Below are 22,385 nucleotides of genomic sequence, written 5' to 3'. Positions count from 1 at the left end.
ATAATTGCAGAGCTTATTTTTGCAACATATATTTTTAACGCTATAAGCGTATTTGGGACATTCTGTGATTGGAAACATGTCCCACATTGTAAATATATTTTGATGTAAACAACTTATATATTAAACCTCAACATGTTTATCCATTGTTTGAATTAAATAACATTATAAGCTATAACTGGTCAATGAAATACCCAACGTACTCAAAATTGGTATGTTTTGCTATTTCTAGCCACACCTCTGACTCTGCCCACTGATCCAATCCTCGGGTTATTCCCGCCCCCTTATTCTCCGCCCACAGTTCCCCTACTTTTTTCCCCACTTCGACCACTGCTTACAGGTACTAGCATCCTGGACATCTCTTTTAATTGCAGAATAGTGATTTTAACTCGGCAAGTGTTTGGACTATCTCAGAGGCTTCAAGCAGGGGTCGTCAAGTGAGCCAAGAGCAGCAGTGGGTAACAGATGGAATCACGCGGCATTACAGGTTACACTTAATTACTGTGCCTGAAAGGACAGGCACTGTGGGGTATGGAGATTTTGGGGTGAAGTATTCCTACTCCATCCCAAGTTTTAGCCTCTGGGTTGTGGCTAACCATGGGAATTAGGATTGTGTGCTGATTTCTACACGTTTCGTTCCCTCTTGGCCCTTTTCCCAATGCACTTTTCACCAATTTCGTTTCAGGTGAAATAGGCGTGAGAGAGGAGATGTGGAGTGTGTTGTAATCCTGTTTTGGATGTTGAATGACTTACCCAGCGAATTGGGACGAGGGACCAAACAGTGCTTAATTTGAGTCGGTGCTTGCAGATGGGGACTACTGGCACTCATTTTTGGGGCCGACACTTATTCTTCATCAAACTGTGGCCCAGAACAAGAAAGAGAGAGCCAGAAAATGAGAAAAGAAAGAGAAAGATAATAAACGGAATAAATGAGAAATGAAGAAAATAGAGAGGAAAAAAAGGATCTTGGAAGAATGAGCTAAAGAAAGGATCAGAGAGCGTCTGGTGGCGGATGAAAGAAATATGAGGTGGACTCAAGACTAAGCTGACTTGTTTGGCATTCGGCACCCCAACATTCGATAGTGCGGGCTTCTGTGCAAAACTCTTCGCCCTAGTGCTTATTATTATTCGAATAATTAAGCACTGGTAACAAGCAATCATTAGTAATGTTTGACAGGTCAGCCCTTGATGGTTAAGCAATTGTGTCAAGGCAACTGCAGAGCTGTGTCCAGTGCATGATAGATGGACCTTGTAGGTGACAGGACTGTCACTAGTTCTAAACCCGGATGAACCCGTGAACCGAGAGCTCAGTTATGCTCTTCCAACACTTGGCACCCATCAAAGCCGAGAGGGCCGAGACTGGGACGGTGACGATGGTTTCTTCCTATGGGAACGTCAGCCTACTTGATTCCTTCAAGCACTGATGTGCAGCTGCGGGCTTAAAATAGAACCAAAGATAGCACTTTGGAAGCCTGTCAAAACAGGCACATAAAAACAAAGCTCATTGCCTAGGCGTGAAAAATCAACATGGAGGAAACACAAGGTAAAGCATTCCTGGTTCCAATTCAGCAGGACTGGGCAGGACACGGATGAGGAGAAGCGACCTTGATGCGACTGGCTGAGTTTAGAACTATCAGTTGCTCCCGGCATTCCTTGCGGTGAGCTGCGCGACAGGTAAAGCTATGTTTTCGAATTATACATGCAAATAGGCGTGTGCTGACAGATATGACGCTATTCTCATTTTTTACAGGCGTTATACTACAGTATTATCTAATATGAACGAAATGGAGTTGCCGCCCTAAGTGGCGTAAACAAATATATATTACCCAATAGGAGCGCCTGTTTGCACAAAGTCCCTAGAGTGTTCTCACCTCTGGCAAGTGTGAATGAGACACATATGCAGCCCTCATTGTCCTGACAAGCTGGGGCATTTTTAACCCGTGTTTCTTTGTAGTTTAAACACCTTATCTGTGTTTTTGTTCTCTGCGTGTTTATGTGCGTTTTTTAGAGAAGGGAGTACCTCGAGTGAATGCAGGTCCGGATTGTCACTGGGGAGTGCATGTAGGCATGGTGCAGAGATGTTCAGCTTCCCAGTCAAAAACAGCATTTTAACAGCTGGAGCACTCGCAATAGAAAGAAAAGAGAGCATTTTTTTCAGAGCGTTCGCATGTGTATGTAATTTTTTCTGGGGCTGCATAACAAAAAAAGTCCTGGGGTAAGATAGCTGTGTCATGAGAAAAAGTACACACCCAAAGAATAAGAGATTGCATTTGGATCAATTTGGATCAGTGGGTGCGTGCGTGCGTGAGCATGTGTGCGTGAGTGTGTGTGTGTACATATATATATATATATATATATATATATGGTTCGCGGTAGAGAACAGTTATTGGAGATGATGATGATGCAGTTTGATGTGTGCAAGAAGGGAAGTGAAAATGCAAAATATTCTGGCCAAAACTGAATTAAAAAAAAGGCATATGCTATCCCGTTTTAAAGAGCCAGCTCTGCTTACCAGAAGAAGAAATCATACACAAAGGCGCAAATGTATTATCAGAGCTAAAGACATATTGTTTTACGAGTACCCTGTTCTGCCAGAAATTGTTGCCATTGTGGGCTGCCATGTTCATCAGACTCCCCTGTCGACATGTGTGAGACAAATTAACATTTCATGGCATGAGTTAGCAGTAGGCGTTTATTCTTAACAAAGAAAACCAGCAGTGGGAAAGCCCATAGGTCTAACCTATGAGATCACTTGGCTTTTCCAATGTGATGTGGCCATGCAGCTGTTGTGCAGCTTGCCTAATATATATAAATATACACATATATATTATATAGATGTATAAATATTATTAAAAAAGCACTATGATGTGGCTGCTGCTTCATTTTGTAGGTGCACATCAATGTGTGTATGCATGTTTATAAACTGTAGTGGGGATTTTTTTCTTTTTCTTTACCGATCAGAGATAGATTGGTAAATAAAAAATCTCAAAGAGTGACATGACTCAGCAACAGCATCATTTTTGTGGTGTGTGCTAACATGAATCCTCACGCCTGCAAAATGAGGCAAACACTTCTTAGGTGGATTGGTAAATAAAAACAAGCATTAGGTTTCGCCTATGTGATTAATAATAAAAAAAAAAAATCTAAGTTTTAGTTCTGGGAGCAGTTGTGCAATATAAGTTAGAGAAACTCTGTAAAAGTGGTATGGCTTGTTTACTGAGAAAGGCAATATACTGTGCAGTAACTGGTTGTGATAGAAAAGGGGGTGGGTAAACAAAAAGAAGCAAGAAGGTCTTGGCAAGGTTAAAAGCTCGGCGGGGGTGATGTGTTAACATGCCATGGAAGTCATGTGAACAATCACCTGTTTGTTCTGGCACCAAAGTGTGAACACATTTCAAACATTAAAATGGGATTGCCTAAAAGCAGCTTAGAATGCCAGTATTACTTGTTGTATGTGCCTAACACAACATTTGTACAGCGCCCCGCCCATTCGCAGCTTGTGTAACTGTAACATGGGCAGGCAAAACCTAAAAAAAAGCAGTTTCAGTTTGCTGTTTGCAGTGACCACTAACCAACTGTAGCCTGCTGCTACAAAACTGTTTCTCCACAATGCTGCTTCTAGGAACACAACATTAATATTTTAGAAATAATGGTATTGTGACTAGTCGGGAGGCTAAAGTAAAACACAGAGGAAACGTGGACTGTTGCTCTACTGATGATTCCTGCAAATTAGATATTCTGGCAAATTTTTCAGATTTTCTCGGCACAAAGTGTTCCCAGGAAGCAATTGTTTCAATACTGAAAATGTGCTTTTTGTTCCTAGAAAGAGCTTGCTGCCTCAGGCGGAAGATTTGCGGAACTCTACCTGATGTGAATTGGCAAAGATGCCTGTTTTGGTACTAGAGGATGTGTTCTACTCTAGTCATCCTCACAGTGTGTGATCCTTGGCAAATCACCAGGTGTCCTTGTACCTGCTACGTTCCATATCTTCTAAAATGTGGGAGGACATGGAAAAGAACTCGCAGTATTAAGAACTGTATGGAAACTGAACTTGTATATTTAAAAGTAGTAATTTATACACAGTGGTACTCATTTTCACATCACCGGAAAGTTGCACTTCAGGTTATACGCAAAAGTCTGCACTAGTAGCATTAAAAAAAAAAAGTCTCACTCGTTGCTTAATGATTTTAACAGGTAGTATAGGAAGGTCATTTACTCAATAAGAGTGTGCGTATGTTGCAACAGATTAGGGAAAACAACATTATATTCCAAACTGTCCCAATGCAGGCACTTGGAGGCTGTCAACAGAGACGCTCACATGTTTTTGAGACTATAACCGGGAAGCAACTGTGCACAAGAAAATATACAAACATTCATCCCCGCAGCCGAGGTGTACACATGCAATACACGCAAACAGCGCAGTTTAGAGGGATAGAGGTAGGAGTAGATTGGGAATCCCAGGGAACATAGCAAGAGATAAGAGTAAGGTGATAATGAATTGGAGAATGCAGTGATAATAGCCAGTCCCTTTTAACAGTGAGGAAAATATCAGGAATGTAAGGCAAGGCGCTTTCTCCCTTGCATAGCAGCATGAATCAGGGAAGCAGACCAGGAGGTTACATGTAGTATACTTGTAAAGCGCACAGCTGCCCCAGCAACGAGGCGTCCCGGCGCTGTATAACTCTGGGGAACCCGTCCTGGCTTTCCCTGTGGGATGGTCCCTTGCTGGGAGTCCCCAAGGTGGAGCCAGGCATCCCCGGAATTGGTGGGGCCGTTGTGGAGATTAGGCAAGCTAATGCCCAGAGTTGCCGAGTGGAACTCCTGATTAGAGTAAGCACTGAAGCGAGAATTATCAAGTCCGCTGACCAAGGTCCACGACCCTGCCGCGTCGGGAATAGAACCCTGGTCCCATGCTGACTTCTGCTCTCAGGCCTGCCGCCTCTAACCAGTGAGCCACACTACTCCACATCTTGCACATCTAGCAGCAGGAACACAAACAAACAAGGCAACATCCTGAGTGGTGGCCTTATTAAAGTCAGGCTGTATGAGCACAACGAAGCCCAGGAGGTCACATCGCACATCTAGCAGCAAGAAGACAAACAAGGCAATGTCCTGAGAAGTAGCCATATCAAAGTCAGGGTGTGTGAGCTCTACGCAGACCTGGAGGTTACATCTGCACATTAAACGGCAGAACTACAAACAAGGCAATGTCCTGAAAGGCAGCCATTTTAAAGTCAGGTTGTGTGAGCAAGACAAACTAATGATAATAATAAGAGAAGAGCTGACATGAAACTGATTAGGCACAGGCAGTTCCGTATGAGAGGGGGGATCCTCGTTGAGAGCTGTCAGCTATGCATGCAAGCGCGGTGCAGGCTTCAAATGCAGATAAAAACAGTACTTGGGCCTAGGGAGACTTATAAAAGAAGCCCACAGGGAAAACAACAGGAAATTGTATGCTACAGCCAATTGAAATGGAAGAAAAGTAAGTGGCAAGCGTGGGAACCAATGAAAAGCGAGATAGCGAGAGGAAGGGATGTAAGCACCTTTTAAGATTTATATTTAATAGAATAGATTTCACAAGGAGAAATCGAACTAGAGCTAAATAAGATATTTTTTTTTGTTTTTTGTTGAGCCAATAGGCTTTAAAAAAAAAATAAACAGGGTAGTGGGTTGAGGGAGGAAACAGACCGGAGGAAGGGCAGGCAGGAGAGAAAGGTACATGCAAAAGAAGACAACATGGTGTGCTGGAAGGGTTGAAGGCAGGACATGGGTGAGAGGGCAATGTGGACCATTAGGTGCAAGGAGAGAAGGGCACAGGAAGAATCAATGTGGAGTGGTGGGAGGGGGGAATGCATGAAGAATAATATGTGCCTCAACTGCAGAGATAACATAACAAAAGGTACACTTTTCTTGCAATTTTGTTTACTGTTGAGTGTCCCTTGGTCTGGAGTCCTTCTTACTAAACCTGGGCAACATTTTTATTACACCGGAGTAATCAGAGTAATTAAGCATGAATCTTGTAATCTTCTAATACCAAAGTAATTGCCAGTTTTTATTAGTCAGTCTAAAGCAATTCATAGAGTTCCTGGCCCGAATGTTGAACTTGCTCTGATTTAAGACCATTACAGCGTCTAGCATCACCACTACCAAGTGGATCAGTTCCATTCCCACTGGAGGAGGGCAATAAACATGGGGGGGGGGGGTCCTTTAGATGTAGCACCACTACTTACCTACTTACTTATGAATAGTACCCCCCTGGGGTATAAGCAATCAACTAGTACGCTCCAGCCATCTCTGTCCTGGGCTTTCTTTCAATCTGACTTCAGGTGTAACCCATCTCCTTGCAGTCAGCCTTGAGGCCTCGGCACCAGGTTTTTCTTGGCCGTCCTCTTTCCTTTTCCCCTGAGGGTTCCAGGTTAGGGTTTGCCTGGTGGTGTTTGATACAGGCTTGCAGAGGGTGTGAACTATCCAACTCTGGTGTCTGTTCATGATTTTTTCGGGAGTAGGGAGTTGGAAAATCTGCTGCCATAGGTCTTGTTGATGATGGTGTTTAGCCTGTAGATTTGGAGGAATTTCCTCAGACAGGTGTTGATGAAGGTGTGGACTTTGTTGGCGGTAGTCACTGTTGTCCTCCAACTTGCTGCTCTATACAGAAGGACTGATTTTATGCTGGTGTTAAAAAGCTTGATCTTGGTTTGCAGCGTTAGGTCATTGGAGCTCTAGATCTTCTTTAGCTGAATTACGGAAGCCCTTGCTTTGCCGATTCTTGCCTTGATGTCAGTGTCTTGTCTGCCCTGCTCACTGCCCAGGTAGGCCTCAACCTCTTCCTGTGCTTCACTTGCAAGAGTGACTACAGTTGTGCTGGTTGTGTTAGCTTTCAGGATCTTTTTTTCCCTGTGAATTATGTTCTGCTGATGTGGCTGTTACACTGTTGATCTTCTCTTGCATCTGCAGATGTGTGTAGGAGAGTAGGGCCAGGTCATCTGCCAAGTCCAGGATGTCAAGCTTCGTCCAAGGTATCTGGATCCCATTTCTTCTCCTTGCTGTGGATATGGTCATGGTCCAGTCTATGCCAAGCAGGAGGAGAAAAGGAGAGAGCAAACAACCCTGGCGAATTCCAGTCCTCACTTGAAAGGCATCCGTGAGTTATTCTACAGGGACTAACTATATTGCAGGGTCGTTCCCTCGAAAGTGTTCCTGATGATTCTTACAAGGTTTTCTGGCACACCGTATTGGCAGAGGAGTTTCAAAAAGGTTGCTCTGTCCACACTCTGGAATGCCTTCTCATAGTCAATGAAGTTGACATAGAAGGAGAGTTCCATTCCATTGACTGCTCAATGATGATGCAGCACAAAACTGTGGATCAACTCTACCTGCTCTGACAGCAGTTGCAGCACTACACAGCAATCCTGTGCAGGCTGGAAGGCCGCATTGATGATGCATTGCTTCAGTTTTACACTAGGGAAAATGTATATAAATTAAATGTATTTTTCCTCTTTTTTACGCTTTATTTTTTTGAGGTCATGCAGAGGATGTTTCATCAAGGGTGAGGTATCCAGAGGTTTGGGAGGGGTGATGTTTTACTAGGCTTTTTAAAGCATAAATTTTTGTTATGGAGGAGCTAGAGTGATGTTATGAGTATGGAGTGATGTGGGATAGGAAAGATCATGTGCTGCTCGTTCTTTTCAAAGGTGCAGAGGGGTTGAGGTTTAGGGGATATATAGAGTACGGTATGTTGTTTTCAAGAACAGGTTAGGATATGTTACTAGTTTATTTAGCAGGCATATTTGAAGTTAGCAAGTGTCAAGATGATGCACATGGGGTCTGATGATATTAGTTGGAGGGGTATCATTATCTGCTACTGATATTTGATGGAGGATTGGGACTAGGGGGTGCGTTGGACTATATGCCGGAGTGTTGAGTTTAGAGAGTGAGTAGATGGAGGTTGATGGAGCTTGATGCAGTGTATTGGAATTAGGAGAAAGGCAGGATCTTGTACTATTTGTGTTTTAGAGTATTAATTGTGAAGATCAGTAAATACTTTCCTTAAGTGAGAAATCTCTTGAAACCTATCAAGAGCTGAATATCCAACATTCTCAGTCAAAATGTTGCAAAATGCAAAATGCGATGCAGCGCCCGCTACAAAATTCATTTTATTAATTAAATTGTTTACTTAGGTCCAATTATCCATATGCCGGTTTTTAGCACCCCCACCCTGCCCTCCGCCGTCCCGCCTCCCTGCCCCACCGCAACTCCCTCCACGGGCCACGGCTGTCAGTGAACAATATCATCTTTTAGACCTTCCCTATTGTGTTGTATGTGCCACAAACTAACACAATTTAGTGAATTTTAAAAGAACATTCGGCAAATTAAGTACATGGCAAAGGAGGAATTATTAGGTACAAAGTTGGGAAGTTATCACATCACCATATTTCTCACACTGCTAAGCTGTTGAAGAATAAAACATACAATTGCAACCTTTGCAATGGATTGCTTTACTTTAAATGTGTAAACCTTTACAATATAATTCCCAATGGTATTAACAAATCCCATAAATCTAGACATAATACATCAGAACCCATTCAAAATCCAGCCATTTCATAAATGTACTATTTGGACTTAGCCAACGCTTTCAAAATATCTTGGCTGATTGTGTGCACAGGGGTGCTCAGGTACATGGCAGCTCATTCATTCAATGCCACTTCATATCACTATTTGTTACTTTGCTTAAAGTATATGAATATCTGTTGCCCTCCAGTGCCCTGCAGATATAAGTTCCAAAATAAAAATAACTTTTCCAAACACAAAATATTAGTTAATACTTGTGTAGCATGTCCTGTAAGCAATAATTAATACAGTTTCGTAAAGGTGGTAGGGTTTAGATAATTACTTAACTTGTATGCACGCAGATCAGTGAAGATGTACCTCAACCAGCCTATTAACTAAATATGTTTTTAATGTGTTTACTGATTGGACACAACATAACGCAAATTGCAATACAACAGGGTAATCACAGGGTCACACAGTAAGCGAGGAGCCAGACATACAGAATATGGATTCAATCGAGTGTTGCAGTGCATACCATCAATAAATAGCAACTGTGCGCCTGGCGAAGAAAAGCAAGATGTTGGTGAGTTTACATATGTTCGGAGGATATCCTTCACTTAGCCTAGCAAAGCAACCAGCGGAGTCCGTTAGGGCGCATTATTCATAATCAGCGCAATGGAATCGAATAACTCCGACCAAAAGTGTGCAACTGTGGGGCCTTTCCAGGCCAGGTGCAAAAAAGTAGCAGTAGACACAGTGCACCGCAAGTAGGGTGTATTCGTCAGGCAATCCTATCCTACACATTTACATGGGGGTACAGAATACTGTATGTTTTTAAAATGAATTAATCGAGGTCTATAGTTGGGGAGAGGGCTCTGGATTGTTTTCAACAGTAACACCACTGTTCCTCTCTGACAGGGGAGTTCATGTCTACAGTCCAAGCAAATCGTGAATAGGGCGTACTGATCGGGACATTTCCTCCATACTGTTCACAAGCCATGATTCATTCTGGGGGTGCCGGCTCACAATGAGACACAACGGCTATGACCTATGCAAAACAAAGCATGCAGAAGTACTTTCAACCTTTCATTCCACAGGCAACGTTAATGTAATTTCAATGCCATTAAAACCAAGTGCTATAGAGTAACGGTATGAGTTTGCACTGAAATGGTTTAGTGAGCATCCTTTCCCGAGTAAGGAATGTCAGAGGAGCTAAAGGGGAAGTACTGTCCATAGCTGGCATGGCTGCCCGCAGCTGGTGATAAGTAAGCACGTTCAGAAGTGTAGAGGCAGGGTCATCGAGTATATGTTATGGGAATAGAAAGCGCCCTTCCAGGTACACATCACCAAAGGAAGAGTTGTAAAAGTTGCAGACATTTGCAAGCATAGCGTTCACAATGACGGGAATCAAGGGGTGTCCCACATGTGGCACAACAAGAGCAAACTGTTCTAGCCCGCGCGCTGTCCTATTCTGTCCAAATCCCATATTGTGCAAGCCACAGTATCACTATCAGTTTGAGGATGCTTAATAGGGAGATATAGCTCTCAGGGTGCAAGGAGCTATTTGATCATGGCCAGGAGCCATGCAAACATGAAACAGAGTGGGATGTAGCCAGTAGTGGGCAAACTGCATTTGTGCACCATAAACGTAGAGGTCCATGTCCGGGTTGAGTAGTCTACCCTGCTCGAAGGGGAGAGTTAATACTTCCAAGGACACCCGAAGCTGCTTCCCTGCCCATGTCAGAGTGAGTACTTTGGACCTGAGGCCTTTACGGAAGTGGAGCATGAGAGGAAGTAGAAGTTAAATGAATAAGTACAAACATTTGTGGACTACCACCAATTTAGCAATAGCAATCCTCCCAGTAAATGACAACTGCAGCCTCATCCGCACCAGTTCACAGGACTGCAGTCACGTCCTCAGGCTACCATAGTTTGCATTTCAACGTTCAAGTTAGTCCCTACTGAGCCAGATCCCCCAGGTATCGAGCCAGTGCCTCTGCCCACTTCAAGGGGTAATCCGATGTAAAGTGTAGCATGTCGTTGGTGAGCGGACATATGAAGGACTTGGACCAGTTGATGGTGATTCCGGCATGCCCGTCAAAATGAATAGTTTCCTGAATGATAGAAGCGTTATTAGATTTAGGGTCACAGACATACAGGGTGACATCTACATGCATTGGGACCAGGATTCTCCTACGGATAAATGCAAGCCCCCATTGCCTCAACTCAGCGGCCAGGGGCTCCATCGCTACAGCAAAGAGAATGGGCGACAGGGGGTAACCCTGTCGGGTTCCCTGCAATACCACTAAGGGAGGATCACACCATTTACTTGCCGTATTAGCATCAAGCAAAACTGCTGCCATGCTTAGATGAGGACTAACTGGGTGAAGATCGTAAGTGCAAATAAAGATCATATGTTGTGCACTGTCGAGTGGCTGAAAACAAAGCCAGATTAATCTGGATGTACAATATTTTGCCACAGCAGGAGGAAATCATGAAAAGTGGTCTATAGGAGTCACAGTATTGAGGGCCCTGTCCAGTTTCAGTATGGTGACAAACAGTGCCTCTTGGAGGAAAGGTGAAGAGCATGATGCGTGCCAGGGACTCCTCATACATGGCCAGGGGGGGGGGACAAGAATTGGAGCATATTATTTAAAGCTGAAGATTTAGCTGATAGTAATCAGAGTAAGCTAATTGTAATTACAGCTCAAATATCTCTTTTCAAAAAGGCCTCTTGGCACCGGAGTCTCAAGATAACATCATAGACTGATCAAAGATATCTATGAAAAAGCAGCCTTCAATTAAAGGGATAACGGTTTCATTCAAGAAAGATGCACTCTCTTTTTCCTTTGTCTAGATTTTGTACCTGGGAGAATGATTTAGACTGTCCATGTGCTTGACTGAACATGTAACAGTCAGTAATTCTGCCACGACGTACTAACAAAATTATGTTAAAAATTGACACCCTTTCCTTAACTTACCTTTTCAACTAGCCAGTGAAATATTTCTCAAAATTACATGTTGATGCCCAATGGGCCAGACCCATTATTTTACCCTTTTTTCAATAAGTCATCAGTTTTGAGGAAGAAGGCAACTCTGGCACCCCCTCTCCCATGATAGTTTAACCTTGATTATATACAATAACTCAATGTGTCTTTTTGTGTATCAACGCAGAATAACATTGAATAACACTGTGGCAGAACCCGAGGTTACTGTTGGTTGCATCCATTTTGAAAGTCTTTATTGCTGCCTCTCCCAGTGACCTCCTTTTCCATGGGTACCCTCGCTACCACCCTCCAATGGTGCCTCTCATCTCTCCTTAGCCCATCTTTCACAGTTATTTATTTGAGAAGGGTTCCACATCCCAATGAAGACTATCAGAGTGCTTTACATCACACACATATTTTACAGAGACAATGAGTCATACAAGAGTGTAGATCAATGTACAGGTAATGCTACTTAATACAATTAGGATCATATTGTCCAGGAGTCACAGGTCTTCCATAGTGGTAAATATTTCATGTTGAGAGTGCTTGGTCTAGGAGCTACGCTAGCAACAAAGATGGCCGCGTAAGCTCCCGGCTCCGCCGACCTCCGCCAGAAGCTCATGAATCCTGATACCTATCCTGAATTCTAACCAGACTCCCGTATGGCTGATGGGTTGCTGAGACTAAGGATGCAATCCCGAGATTTGCATCTTCTCGCTTGACGAAGTTATGCCGTGTTTTTATTCTCGGCCTACTCCAGTGTGGAAGCCGGGGCCTCGCTTTCCAGCCCATCCGGGTTGGAGTTGAACAACATCGGCTGCGAGACCTGGACGGCGTCCGGTCGCTCGGAGTGGAAGAATTTCCTGACCGGATTGGATGGTCGTGCGGTGACCGGGTTGACTGCACGCACACGGCGGCGAGACACACCGATAGCTGTGGACGGGGGTCCGTGGCGCGGTGGCCCTGTTGGGGCCCCCGGGGCTGGGGGGCTCGGATCCCTGCAAGAGGCGATGGTGTTGATAACGCGACATTGACGAGTGCCCACCGTTACCGTCGGCCCTGCATGTGCCTCTCACACTGGAGTGGTTGACCCCCTGGGGTTGGAAAAAGTTGCTTTTTCGCTTTGTGGGAGGAGATGGAGCACGAGAAAGGTACGCCGTCGCTGCAGACCGTATTGACCGCCATTGGGGCGCTTCACTCGCAGGTCACCGCCGCCATCCATAGAATGGTCGTAACAATTGATGCTATGTATTTGAGACCGGACGCCGATCCCTCGATGGACTTGAAACATGTTGTTTTAACCGCGAAGCAGGACATCCCTGACACAAAGGGCCCCGAGCGGAAACCGGACCTGGTGTGTTTTGATGGCCCGCGAACAACAGACCGCGAGCCCGGACCCACCGTACATTCACCATACTCTATCCCGATGCCGCCTGAGAGGGACACAGCTAACCTCACACTCCAGGATAATCTCCACAGCAATTTCCGGAGTGATTTTTTACTCTTTTCTTCCCAGTTGGCTCGAATATGTTGTTGTGACTTATTGTCTATGGACGGACATCTCCGTTTGATTCATGGTTTTCGAACATCATTACTTTGGACTCGATCCTACTACACTGACTTTGACTCTTTTGAACTCTTTGAATTTCCTTTTGAGATGGCGGCACGAGCGGTGAGAACTCCCACGAAAAATCGTAGTGGCCAGGGTTGAGTGTGATCGTCTGGGTCTGAAACAAATGCTTTATTTGACATGGGACTTGTAGCCAAACTAATGTGGGCGTCGGACGGTTCTCTCAAACCCCCCTGTTTGTTTTTAATTACGGCTTCAATTTGTCTGACTATATCCCGGGAGGGTCTGCTTCTGGCGGGGAATAAAGGGGAACGGGAGCCTGTATTTATTTATTTATTTAGAAGTTTTCTATAGCGCTAACAAGACCCAAAGGTAGCAGAGCGCTTTACAGTAAAAGGAAAGGCATGGTGAGCAAAAAGATATGTAACAAATAAAGGCAGTCCTCAAAGACAATGTTGGGGGAGGAGAAGTTCGTAACAGTAGGCCTTTTGGTAGACGGATACAGAGATAACACATAGTTCAGAGGGAGATCCTAGTTATCTAGGACCCAGGGAACGGGTGAGGAACAAGGATTTGAGTTGGATCTTGAAGTCCAGATAGGAAGGTAGAGTTCTGATATGAGGGGGGATAGAGTTCCATATTTTGGGGGCATTTCCAGTGAAGGAGCAGTCCGCAGTTTTCTTCTTTCTGGTTTTTGGTGGGATGAGCAACAGGGAGTTGGAGCTTCTCAAATATCTGCTTTGGCCTGCTTTTGTGAGCTTGTTAGCCAAGTATTCTGGTTTACCGGTGTGGAGGGCCTTGTGTGTTAGGCAGGCCGTTCTGAAGGAGCTACACATTTCCACCAGGAGCCATTCAAGTTCTTTGAGTGCTGGGGAGATGTGGTCAAATTTTTTGCATCCTGTGATCATTCTTGCTGCCGCATGTAGTGTTGTTTTTAATGGAGCCAAGTGTGATTTGGGTATACCTGTAAGGATTGAGTTCCCATAGTCCAGTCTAGATAGAACTAGAGATTGGGTGGCTAGTTTAAGGTCTTTGTTTGGAATAAAAGGTTTTATTTTGTTCAGCAGTCTGAGGTTGAAGAAAGCACTTTTTGCCGAGTTCTTAATGTGGTTTGTCAAGGTTAATTTGGGGTCAAGGGTGAAACCCAGAGATTTGACGGACTCAGTTGGCGTGAGAGAACCTTTAAGAGCATCGATCGACTTCAGCCATTCAGTGATTTGGGGATTGTCTTCTTTGTTTGAGATGAGAAGAGTTTCGGTCTTGTCGGGATTGAGTTTCAGATGGTTTTTTGTCAGCCAGTCTTGAACATCTTTTAAGACAGCATTTAGTCTGTGGATGTCATTAAGTGAAGAGGTTTCCAGGTAGATCTGCGTGTCATTCGCGTAGAGGTGGAAGAGGATATTGGCATTCCTGAGTAGTTTGGCGAGCGGTTCCATATAGATGTTGAAGAGCTGAGGTGAAAGTACTGAGCCTTGGGGGACACCCTTGTTGACTTGCTGCGTTTCGGAGGTGAAGTTCTTCAGTTTTATTATTTGCGAACGGTTGTGGAGAAAGGAAGAAAACCAATCAAGAACAACTTCGCCGAGGCCAGCTCTTACTTGCAGAGTTTTGATGAGGAGCTTATGGTCTACCGTGTCGAAAGCTGCGGATAGATCAAGGAGTATGAGAAGGCAGCACTTGTCAGCGTCAAGAGAACCGTGAATGTCATCTATGATGTTCAGCATCGCGGTTTCTGTGCTGCGACCTTGTCTGAAGCCAGATTGGAGGGGATCGAGGAGATTGATGTTATCCAGATGATGAGTCAGTTGCAGAAGAACACAGCGTTCCAATGTTTTGGCGAGTAGAGGGAGGTTAGATATCGGTCTGAAATTGTTCAAGTCTGCAGAGTCAAGACCGGGTTTTTTCAGCAAAGGAGTGACTTGACCCATTTTTAGGCAGTCAGGGACCACTCCGCTTTGTAGGGAGCTGTTTATGATTTTGCCCCAGATGGGAGCTAAAGTGAGCTTCATTTTTTTGACTAGTGAGGGAGGAATGGGGTCTGAGATGTGAGCTGATGGTTTGGATGTCGAGATCAGCGAGATTATCTCAGTTTCCTGCACGTGGCGAAAGCTTAGCCACGGGGCGGGGGGGGGGCAGAGAGAGGGGTCTGAGGGATGGCCGCGTTACTGATGTCTAGAGATAGTTCAATTTTTAGGACCTTGTCGTTGAAGAAGCTGGCGAAGTTATCGCAAAGTTCTTTGGACGCTTGCAAGGGGGAGGGTAGAGGCTTGGATGTTTGATGTCTGATTATGTTGAAGAGCTCCTTAGGTCTGTTTTTGGAGTTGGCTAGAGCCTCTCGGAAGAAGCTGGATTTCTTGCTTTTGATATTGTTGTTATACTTCTTGCGGGCTGTTTTTAGTTGTAGGCGAAGGGTGGTTGTTGGGTTGTTTCTCCACTTTCTTTCTTTGGCTCTCAATGATCTTCTTTCTGCGTTGAGGTCCGTATTGAACCATGTTCTAGATGGGGTGGCACGGCTTCTTTTGAGCTTTGGAGGAGCTAGATTATCGAGAATGGAGACTAGCTCAGAGTTGTAGTGGTCAATGAGTTCGTTGGTCGAAAGATGTGGGGAGTTGTCAAGAAGAAGTGAACTTAGCTTCCCTTCTAGAATGTCTAGGGGGACTTGGGAGAGGTTTCTTGACCATTTGGGTGGGTCTTGGGGAGGTTTAAGCGGGATGATGGGGTGGTTAATGTGAAATAGGATCATATGGTGATCTGACCAGACAACAGGGAGTATGTGGTTGATCGTGATTGACTTCTTTTGTGCAATGATGGCGTCCAGTGTGGCTCCTTTGTAATGTGTCTCCTCGGTGCAATGTTGAGTGAGGTTGTTGTTGGTGAGGAGGTTGGATAGTGATCTAATTAGAGGGTTATGGGATTCATTCCATCGGAGATTCAGGTCACCAAGAAATATGTTTTTGGAATCGTCGAGAGCGTCTTGCGCGATCAGGTTGGATAGTTGGTCTCCAAACTCATTGTTTCTGCCCGGGGGGTGATAAAGAAGATGGCAGAGTAGAGAGTCATTGTCTTTGGTTTTGATGGAAGCGGATAGGCATTCAAATGAGTTGTATTCAAAGGGGGAGATTTCAGTGATGTTCCAGCTGTCCTTGTGGATGATAGCAACTCCACCTCCTTGTTGTTCTATCCTGTCTTTGGAGATGAGGGAGAATCCCGGTGGAACCAGCATGTCTAGGCAGGGGGGAGATGACTTATTAAGCCAGGTCTCAGTGAGGAACGTAACGTCTATGTCGTGTGTGAGGATGGCTTCAGCTATGTCCGTTGCATGTAATGAGGCCGATCTGCAGTTCATTAGGAGGCAGTTGGTGATTCTCTCCTGAGTGTTGGTGGTTTTGTCTTTAATTTCTCTGGGTATGGCGGTGAGGACTGGTAATCTTTGTCGTTTGAGGGTGGGTTGATCTTTCCGGAAACCAGTGATTACTTGGATTTTAGATTTAGGTGAGACTGAGATGGGAGAGTCGTAGGTCGTGGCTAGTAATGCTGCTTCACTGTCTGACATGGGGGCTTCTGATCTGAGTGGTCTGGTGGTCAGGTGTTTTGAGCCTGCTAGGGAGTGAGATGGGTTAGTTGTCGGAGGCTTGGTCCGTGAGGTTCTGGGGAGTTCAGTTTTTTTGGGACTGGAAGCCAGGACCTTGGGATAGGGATCAATCGGGTGAGTGTTGAGGGCTTCTGTGGGTCCCTGGGTGATGATGGCATTGGCGAGGAGGGGCGTTAGGGGCGGGGTATTGGAAGGTTTGGGGGTATTACATTGAGTACTGAGGGGTACTATGGGACCCTGGGTGATGTTGGGGTTGGCGAGGAGGGGTGTTCGGGTGGGGTGTTTGACGGGAGTACAGGCAAAACCGAGGTTGAGGAGTGTTTCTATAAGGCCTTGGGTGATGGAGTCGACCTGTTTTTCCAAGGCTGAGAGCCGTCTGGTTATGGAATCAATGGGGGTGTTGTGGGCATCTGCAGTGGGGCCGGGCGTGTTGTGGTTAGGGAGAGTGGGTTGAGAGGTAGGGATCGGGGTAGAGGGAGGGGGTGGTGTGGGAAGAGGGCTGGGTGGGAGATTGGACATGGGAGGGAAGGGGAGAGGGTCGGGAGGAGGATGGGGTGGGGGATGTTTGAGAGTAGAGGGGACATTAGAGGGGAGGCTCGTTGGCTGTGGACTGCCTGTTGACCGGGGGGTGAATGTCCTCGGGGGTGGGCATTAACTGTGGGGGGTGGGGAGGTAAGGGGGGGCGAAGGGGGTGAGAGTTGCGTTTCCTGTTGGTGGTGGATGGATGGGCGAGGGGGGTGGGATGAGACGGGGGGGGAGCCCAACGGGCTTTGTGTGGATCAGGGTGGGTCGTGTCGCGATCATCTCTGACTGTAGAGGGAGAGGATGGTGAGGGTGTTGATGCGAGATGGGTAGGAGGGGCTGGCTTGAGAGAGGGAAATAAGGAGTCAAAAGCTTCCAGATTATCATTGTTGGCTTGTATGAGGACTGTGCCATTGGTGAAGATAGTCACGGTTGTATAGCCCCTGCTAACTGATCTGAACGGAAGAATCGTAGTTAATTTGCAGCTGTGTGACGTCTCCTCCTCCACTCTTTTCCTTCCTTTAGGGTTTAGTTCTTGGGCGACAGGCACGCTGCTAGTGGGGTTAGGCCGTAGCCATTGCAGGGGTGCAGGGTGGGGGGAATGGGGGGTGTTATTTTTCCTTATTTAGTTCTATGGCCTTTTTCTTTCCCTTCCCCTTTTACGAGAGGCTGCTTTACCATTCTGAATCTATATTTCACAGGTCTGGGTGTCTACTCTGGTTCTGTTTATCCTGTATGCGTGGGTGGACGGGCCTTGCTAGTACAAGCTCAACGGGGTTGCTAATTATATTGATTTCTGTTCTATGTATACCTATTCATGTTGACGCCCCACAATTACTGTATTGACTATGTCGCATTAGCCTCTCCTCCTGCGCACCGTTGAAATGTATCGTATTGTACGACACCTGATGTGTGTATTATTTCCTCTTGTTTTTCTTCTTTAAATAAAAAGATACATAAAAAAAAAAGAGAGTGCTTGGTCTAGAGAAATGAGGGGGCAGATTAACTATGTGTTGATGATGTGCAGTAACCAAAGTTGCTGCACTGCATTGTGTGAAAAGGAGAGGGCACAACAGCACCACACCTACTAGGATATGGTACTGTTGCTCTCTCCGCTAGTGCTGGCATACCTTAGGCTGTCTTGCGCTAATGCACACATACTTGCACCATATGCAAGGATGTTTGTGTGAAGTTAAGATTGGGTTTTATTCTGAAAGGGTACCGTTCCAGCACAAAATTCAATGCTTTGAATAAGTTTAACACTTTACCAATTTGATTGTGTGCTGTACTGTGCTAATAGAATAGGAAACGTTTAGGGGAAAAAATGAATAAGGTTATCAAACTATGCCCTTCAATTTGCATACAGTACTTTGATGCGGGTTCATAGCTCAATTAGCTATATTAGAAGGATTGTGACTTATGAACTCCAAGAAACAAAGGCATCTCTGGAACAAAACCAGTAACCTGCTGAGCTATCAACATAAAATGCTAATCTGCATGTTACACGTTGAACTTTGCAGCAGGAACAATTTCCCTCTATGTTACTCTATCATGAGACAAAACTGTGACTAGACAAACCACAGATCTCTCTCTTAAGTGAGACCACCATCAGAGATGTCATTTTGTACTGACCCCAGAAAAATGCAGTGCACATCAAGATCTCTGCAGGCTGCTCTTATCTCAGTTCAGCCTATCATGGAAAGTGTGCCCCTTGAACTTGGTACCCTATGCGTCTTAACCAGTAGCACCGCCTTAAAACCGGAACTGATTTATAACAAGGAAGACGGTTCCTGTCGAATGGTAAATGTCATTGATAATAAAAAGATGCACAATCACGATAAACTTGATGGTTAGGGTGATATCAAAGCGAGAGGGACCAGCCAAATCACTAATTTTGTTAGATAAGTCTGTATTGATCATAAATCATAGAGAAATAATACATCAAAGCATTTGTGCAAGGTGTCCCAAGTGTTATAAAGAACCTAACAGTTAAGTGACAAAGTGAAAAAATATATACAAAAGGTTTCATGTTTTGTATCAATTGAAAACGACCACAACTGATATATTCACATAATCTAAAGCAACTATATACAGTGATAAGTGCTTCGTGAATGGTTCGTTTTCATCAATGGTGTCAACGGCTTTTCGACCCTCTCTAGAATACGGGGTCTCATCAGGGCCTATGATATCAGGGACATCTGAGAAGGATAATAAAATGGTGTAAGGCACTGGACCATGTACTAGCTAGCTTGAAAAGAGCGTAAGGCAAAGGCAAGGAATACCTGAGTTGTCAAACGTGCAGCTTTAGTGAAGGGTGCCAACCGAGGGTGAAGTAAAAAAAGAGGGTACTCACAAGGAATCCGGATGGGTTCTGATGGAGTGCAAGATAAAGAAAAAAAAACAGAATGAAATTAGGGACCATAAGGGCTCCAATGGCAACAATTAGTATAGTGATCAGGGGGAGCACTTACTCCTGTTGAGGGTGAGAGCTGGCGTTCGTGGTGGGATAGATGTAGGTCAGGAAGACGTGGGATTTGGTGGTGGAGGAGCATAAAAAATTAGTACCAGGCTGACCGGGTCACTGTTTGATAAGAATTGTGATGCAACCAGAAGCTTACCGGGCGTGGCCATCCGATAATGGCGGGTGCGTAAAGCGGGCCGGGGTGTTACCGTGTCACTGCTTTAGAAAACCGATTCCTGGAAGTAAAGGAATTGTGGGCTTAATCGAGATGGGTATTCTGAGTAGAGAGGTGAAAGCTCACAGGGCCGTGTGTCTCTTACCTAGATACAGGTTGGGTACATGTTGTATGTCAAGTGGAATGCACTTACACAATGGGCAGTATGTCATGTCACATAATGTAGCTCTAGGAAGTGACAAAGAACATAAATATGTGCATTAACAATCTATATACATTTTCCAAAATTAGTGGATATTAGGCGCAAACAACCACGTCATCTACAATACCGGTAGGGTACAAATTGTATGTCATGTGGAATGCACTTATACAACGGGCAGTATATCATATCACATAATGCAGCGCTAGGAAATACAATTCACAAATGAAGATAGTGCGTGCAAGAAACATACGATTCAAAATTCAACATCATGCACGCAAGGAACATACGGTACTGAAACATGATATATAATGCTGTGAGCCAGTAAACAAATCAATGACAATCCTTGAAACAGGTGACTTGTCCACAATCAAAGGAACCTGTTAGAAGGATCTAGTAAAGGATTAGTGGGTCCACTGATCCATGTAATGAGGTACGGACATCTTTAGTGTAAGACAGGGACACAGAATCCTAGAGGCTGAGTGTAGCGACAAATCCGCGCCACTCCTCCACAGAATTAAGTCCTTTATTAATAGAGTCAGTTCTGTCTATCCAATGACACTCACGTCTTTGTAAGATTTGTGAGATATCTCCCCCTCTCTCTGGGACTTTGGCAATGTCAATAACCTGCCACCTGATTTGGCCTGCCGTATGTTGTTTCTCATTAAAATGTGAAACCAACGGGGCATTCGCAACAGATCGTCAAATGCGGCTGCGATGCTGCCCAATGTGGGCTTTGACTGGTTGTTGGGTTTGTCCAATATAAGGCAATCCACATGGACACCAGATACAATAAACTACGTTGCGTGTATTGCAGTTTGAAAAAAATTCAAGGGTCTGGGTACAATTGCCATGTTTAAAGGTGTTGGTATTTTCAGTGTAAGGGCAAGCCACACAGTTGCCACATTTGTGATGGCCTTTGACATCAGGTAGACCCCATGAGGACTTGAGTGTGTTACTTCTCTTTTTAAATGTTTCAGTGGATGATCTGACTAGGTGGTCTTTTAAATTCTTGCCTAGCTTGTAGGCAAACATGGGGACCTCTATTTCAGGGTCAATACTTTTGATTATGTTCCAGTTCCTGGTGATGAGTTTGCGAACTTTGGGGCCGATTATGATGGCGGACGGACCTGCGTCCGTCCGCCACCCCAGAGTAGGAGGGACCGTCCGCAGGGGCAGCGGTGGTCCCTCCATGCAAATTAGGATGTGACCGCCACCCTGGCGGTCACATCCTGTATTTTTAACATTGCGGCGGGTGCTGCTTGAAGCAGCACCCGCCACAATGTTAAAAATGTAAGCAGTGCATTTGCATGCACAAAGCTGCAGGCACCGTGCGGTGCCTGCCGCTTTGTGCACGCAAAGGCAGGAGGGTACCATAGGTACCCCTCATGTGCACCCCCACCCCCCCTTCACCCCTGTGGGCCCGCAATGGGCCCCCAAACAAAAGTCTGTATGCCTTCCCATGGCGGAAATGCCGCCGTGGAAAGGCATAGTACTCCAGATATCCTAATATGCCTGACGGTGACTGATAGACACAGACAGACATGTTAGAGCTTTTCCGCCGCGGTCGGAAGGCGACCGCAGCGGAAAAGCTGCGGACGGTCTTCCTGAACCCCCAGCCATCCTAATCTGGCGGGGGGTCTTTGAAGGCTCCGCAGTTGTTTTTCCGCATCCTCCGGGCCGGCGGACACTTCCGCCGGCCCGGGGATGCGGAAAAACCGCAATCATAATCGGCCCCTAAATTTGTATGTACCCCATAGGTAGTGACACATACTATTTTATTCGGTGGTGTCTTTTCTCTGGTTGTCAAAGGTTCCTCTCGGGGACAATACCAAGCCTGTTTCAGTGATTTGTTTACAATTCTGTTAAGGTAGCCGCTGGCTACTAATTTGGCTTTCAGAATTTCTGCCTCTCGCATGTAATCCTCGTTCTGGGTGCAGTTCCTGCGAACACGCAAAAATTGTCCAAACGGTAACCCATCCCTGAGTGCCCTGGGGCGGTGGCTTTTGTATGACAGCAAGGTGTTTCTTCAGTAGCTTTCCTGTGTAATGAGGTATATAGTTTGCCCTCTGCGTGTTGGATGTTGAGGTCTAGAAAAGCTATGGTTGATTTTTGTATATTCGCCGTGAAGGTCAAGTGATTCTGGATGTTGTTGAGATATAATACAAAGTCGTGCAAACCCCTCTCGGTCCCACACCAGATGAGAAAAATGTCATCTGTATATCTATGCCAACATTAGATGTGTGCGCGCTGGGTATTCATGTCACTCAAGGCAAATGTCTGTTCCATGTGGTCCTTGTAAATTTTAGCTAGATGTGGCGCAAAAACTGCACCC

The sequence above is a fragment of the Lissotriton helveticus genome, chromosome 2_1, assembly GCF_964261635.1.
Source record: "Lissotriton helveticus chromosome 2_1, aLisHel1.1, whole genome shotgun sequence".
Taxonomy (NCBI): domain Eukaryota; kingdom Metazoa; phylum Chordata; class Amphibia; order Caudata; family Salamandridae; genus Lissotriton; species Lissotriton helveticus.
This window is presented reverse-complemented; position numbering follows the sequence as displayed.